Source organism: Cupressus sempervirens, chromosome 11 (assembly GCF_028749045.1).
Source record: "Cupressus sempervirens isolate cs-2001-9-10 chromosome 11, ASM2874904v1, whole genome shotgun sequence".
Lineage (NCBI taxonomy): Eukaryota > Viridiplantae > Streptophyta > Pinopsida > Cupressales > Cupressaceae > Cupressus > Cupressus sempervirens.
In genome coordinates this window covers 114,337,060-114,342,601 of record NC_143128.1, presented here as the reverse complement: position 1 = coordinate 114,342,601, position 5,542 = coordinate 114,337,060, and the positions used below count along the sequence as shown (strand labels likewise).

At 31.2% G+C, this 5,542-nt stretch overlaps 1 long non-coding RNA gene across 2 annotated transcripts; it reads right to left on the bottom strand.

Annotated features, from left to right (window-relative positions):
* Window positions 1-1,749: 1,749 nt before the first annotated feature.
* On the bottom strand, window positions 1,750-4,491 carry LOC149528492 (uncharacterized). 2 transcript variants are annotated; one of them, XR_016359044.1, is made up of 2 exons: window positions 4,190-4,491; window positions 1,750-4,055 (listed from the first exon to the last, which is right to left on the bottom strand). It is a non-coding gene; the product is annotated as an uncharacterized LOC149528492 (long non-coding RNA). The 2 variants fall into 2 exon arrangements; XR_016359043.1 differs by having other exon boundaries at window positions 1,750-3,720.
* Window positions 4,492-5,542: the final 1,051 nt, after the last annotated feature.

Below are 5,542 nucleotides of genomic sequence, written 5' to 3'. Positions count from 1 at the left end.
TATATTCATTGTATAGCTAGTATAAGCTTAAAAAAATATTCAATCAATTGTACATTTCAGTTATTTTAAAAATTCTTAATATTATCTACTCTTCATGGCTATACCATTGAACTTTTTTGCATATGATCTCTACTGATTAAATATTCTCTGTGTCTAATTATTATTTTTTAATAATTTAAATAGTATCTTTATAAAATTAAGTTTATTTTTTTCATTATTGTAACTTCATCATCATAGTATTATTATTAGTTCAAAATGTTCAATTAATTATACTGTAACTTATTGTGAAAATTCTTAAGCCTTATGAATTCTTTATGACTATGACTTTGAACTTATTTACATAACCCCATGATAAATATTTTCTCTATCAAGATTGTTTAAATATTTACCCTCTAACCTACCTAAATTTTAAAATATCATGAAAGATCAGTCTTTTCTTTCACAATTATGTATTATTACTAGCATTTTATTTGAATGAACATTAATTGATTAAATTAATTAATTAATCAATCATTCTGATGTCCTTACAAATCTGTATACAATACATTCTAAAATATATTTCTGTCACCTTGAGCCTTGAAAGCATACGACGCTTCAATCTAGAGTTACATTTCATATACAAGAAAACTTTTTAACCTTCCATAAACACTAGATAACTTATAATAAAAATCAAAGCATTGTCACTTCTGCGAAATCTCATCCATTACATACGTAAGTGCAAAGTAAGGAAAATACAATTCTAAAACATAAACAAAACTACAGATTTCTCAAGCACCAGATCCATTTTGAAGATAATGTGATATGGCCAATGTACTAAGAATAAATAAATCATGGTTAATTTGTTTTGATGCTGGTTTTATCTTATCTTACTCTGTCTTCTATGGGAATCCTGAGTCCAGTGTCCTTTCCCATACCACCAAACAGTGTAGTTTGGTCTTGTATTAATATGGGAATAAATTTTGTCTTCTTTTTCTTATTCTTTCTTTCCTAGAGAACTATTTATAACCACAAAACCATACGTTACACTTGGGCACCTTTGTCTTTTGCATAGCAGTAAGCAGGAATAAATTGAGAGTACCGAGTTCCAGCAATACACATGATGTATTGTATATTGCACTCTCTGCGCATATATGTCATTTACTTTTCGCCCCTGGTTACAAAGAGAGTACATAAAATAAATAAGTTAGTAACTAGTCGTCTACATATCATTTTTCTGAATGTAAGGGAGGAGGAAACCTAGAAACCAGTAGAAAATTCACTGTACATTTGAAAAGATAAGATTGCAAAATGTGTGGTAAAACATGTACATTCTAATGATAGGGTCCAGATAATGATATGTTGTTAAATTGGAGAAGTGTTATACGAATGGAAATATTAGGAGACAAATCAAAATATAGAAATGGCGTTGTTCAGAGCTATGCTATCTATCACGCTACTGAAATGTCATTAGGTATCCTTGAATTTGGATCATATGGAAAAGTTTATTATAAACAAGTGAACGATAATGTCAATTGTGAAGATTGTTAGGTGAAAATGATCAACTATGAAAAAGAAATATGACATAAGATACCAAGAGATTTGTTCTTTTGTTTTCCAAGACTTTGACACTTCTGATTATTATACATAAAGTTGGAGCAAACAAAACAAAGGTAGAGTTTTGACCCATATAAAATAAATTAAAACAAATCTGAATGTCATTATTCAAATTGTATTTTCAGTGAATAAGTACGATCATTCCAACATGTACTATTTGGTCTTGAAAAACAATAGCTAAAAGTATTTATATTTACAGCGAATTTTTACATTTGTACTCAGAATTTTGGAAACCATGTCTGTAGAGATCTCTATCTTAGAGACGTAAGATATTTTTCTACATTTCTTCAAACATTAAAGGCCAGTCCCTTTTGATATGAGAATATGAAAGCAACCACTGTCATTTTCTCTCTGGAATATATCAGCAATTTACATGTAACTGATGAATAATTGAAAAGTTCTTCACATCAAAATAGTAAAATTTCTGGTCCTCCCGTTTAGATTCGGATCATGTACATATCAGGCTTCAACATGCCGTCATAAGAAAGACTGATAGATTCATCTGATACAATCTTGTGATCAATTTTTGGATGTAGCCTTGATCAGGCATATATGACAGCAAGTTGAGCTAGGAACCTGTATCCAATAATAACTAAACATTGTAAGAAAACAAAATCTCCAATAAAAGGAAATCATTGTGAGAAAAATTTCACCAATGATATTAAGAAACCATTTTAAGAACAAATTCACCAAAAAAAAGACTAATATCTTAACCATTCATTTCATTCATAAACAAAACAACCTACCAATATTCTTGATATAGGATATGCATTTCTGTCAATGTAAACTTTCATTCCAAATGTTTTAGTTAAAAAGCATGTCCTACAGTTTGTGTAAATTTACCTCGACTGTCAGAGCAAAAACTAGTACAAAATTTGTAATATCTGGATTGGCAAAGATTTATTCGATGCACATGGAATTTGTTGGAGCTTTCGTTTTACAAGAGATATGCAAATCAAACTATGGAATCGGAATACCTTTTGAAATTTATCACTATGGTCATACATTTGGATATCTTTCACATCATTCTCTATCTATGTAATTATCAGCATGTCTAGAAAATGGCTATAGTTGTAAATGGAGATTAACTGAAGATACATTCAAACATTTTGCTGTTTCACTATGGCTGAAAACTGTTGAAAAGCTTTGTGATTCTACAATATAATTTTCTTATACCATCAATTAAAAGTTTCATCTATCTCCCTGCATAAAAACCTTTGCCAATAAATTTTTTTGCATATTTTGTCCTACTTATTGTCTGCATACGGTTGGGAAGGAGGAGAACACCCAATAGATGATTTATCTGCTAGACATATGCTCTTGTCCAGTAAAGACATTTTATGAAGATAAGAATTGAAAGATAAACATACCTACCTGTTCCCATCTATCACCTATATGAGAATTAAATACCACTTTTTCAAGTTGACTGAATGCAAGCAGCACATCAGTAATTTTCAATGAATCAATCGTTGCCTCAATATTGGACAAATCGGTGAACTCACTCTTCCCTGAACAGAAAAAGTGCTCAGTCACAGTACAGAATCATTTGAATCTAAACTAAAGCACAAGATAAATGTTCCCTGTTTGGAAACATTTTTCCTTGCAAATTATTTGTATCTCAATTCCTAAAAGAATCCCTAAGACAACAGGCTTGTGTCTCTAATTAAGTGAAGATTCAATGGCACATGAAAAAAAAATATGAATCGAAGATGAAGCAGAAGATACTTGTGCAAAACCGTTAAGAGAACAGCCTTGTTTCTCTAATTAAATGAAGATTCAATGGCATATGAACATACATATGAAGCAAAAGATCCTTACGCAAAACTGTTAGACAGCAGCCTTGTTTCTCTAATTAAATGAAGATTTAATGGCATATGAAAATACATATGGATCAAAGGTGAAGCAGAAGATACTTATGCAAATCTGAAAATAGGAGGAGAAAAAGAGTAAAAGAAAGAGAAAAAACATGAAGGAAAGGCTGTGTTAGGGTCAGAAAACGTATGCTTGGCTCCTTGTAAGCCACCTATGAAGTCAATCAACAACTGATAAACTCTCTATGTGGCATACAGGGAGCCAGGCATACTTTCACCTGAGTCATAATACTAGGTCTCATCCAATACCCATCATCTGCAACATGAAATAGATCATATATTCTATTAGTATTCATCTCACAAATGAAATAGATCATATATTCCATAAGTATTCATCTCATAAACGTCCAAGCCAGATAGATTTATTTACACATTCTGATCTATCATATATACATATATACATATACAACATATCAGTGGTAACATAACTAGGAGGAATTTCAATAACATGGGAAGTTCTATTGAGCCAAATGAATAGAGAAAACAGCCATGGAAAAACTCTCATGTGCTTATACTAATGAAGTGAGATTAGAAAAAGGGTAAAGACTATCACAACTCTATTTATTGTTAAGGAAACAAATTTCCCATTCCCTGCAAGGACAGATGCATTTGAGTATCATAATCTACAGTGATGCTTACAAAATCTATTGCTGTGCACAGTATTCTTTGACAAAGTTATCCAAAGGAATTAAATGGAAACTGGCCCTAGCAAATATTGTACTTACAGAGAGAATCAGAAGCTTGAAGATGTGAAAAGATCCACAATGGAATTGCTATGGAGAAAAATAAATACATGAATGGATTCTTGTCTGAATGTGGAATTTGCTTGACTTTGGCAATGAAGAGAATGAATGGAGACAGACAAGAGCATCGCTTGGATGGAGAATGAATGGAGGTTGACTTGGGAATGACATGAATTTATGGTGTGAAGGAATGTCTCCCATCGCATTTGTTTAATGCTTTTGTAGGGTTGTTTGAGTAAAGTAGAATAACCAGGGTCGGTTCTACACACTTTCCTAGGTACCCACTCAACTCTACGAGTGATAGTGGGTTCTGTAGGGATGGATTAGGATGATAGATTATAATAAGGCCCATTAGGGTTTTCGATTTCTTTTTCCAAAGTAGGGAAAGGTAAAAGGAAAAGTGCTGGGCAAGAGGCATATTCTCATGATGTGTGTATGTGTAGGACGACTGGATTGATAGACTGTCCTTGCATGCCCTAGGTATCTCGCCACTAAACCACTTGGGTGGAGGGTTCAAAATTGATTGCTTCTTTATTTCATTTTGTTTAAAAAATAATAGTCTCGAAAATCAAAATGTATGCATGTTGATATTTTGGAAAACAAGTGAATGGGAAATACTACATATATAATTTTGTATGTTGGTATTCTTAGAAAGTTTTTAAATTGATAATAAATAAAAATTAAATGTTAAAATTAATATTAAAATTATTTTAGGCAAAAGTCTATAATACAATGGTAAATTGTGAGCTTCTTAGGTCTTGAGTTTGACTCTACTTGGCTTAATAAATAATAACAATAATATAATGATAAATGTAATAATAATGTAATTTAAAAAAATTTAAAATATTGATAAATAATAATATATGAAAATGTTCAAGGATAAAAATGTAAAGAAGTTTGATATAAACTTATCATATTAAAAGTAATAAACTAGACATACCAAGATAGAAGAAAATGATTGGGCAAAACTAAAATGATTGAGTAGAGGGCCTTTCAAGTATGATTAATATAAAACCAGAGTATAATGAAGAAGTTGAACAAAATGCCAAGATTAACTAAGGAGGGGAATGTTAGTTTTAGGTAGCTTGGACAACTATTCATCCACATGTATTTAATTAGCAAATAATTATTTGTTAATTAATTCACTCTTTCTAGAAGCCACTAGTAAGCTATTGGTTAGGTTGTTTTAATTTAGAAGCAACTAGAAACTTTGTGGTTAGGAAGAAACTAAAAACTTCTTGGTTAGGTTGTCTTGATCAAGAAGCAACTAGAAATCTCTTGGTTAAGTAGTATAAAAAGGGGGTCAATGATGCGGAGCAACCACAATAATGACAA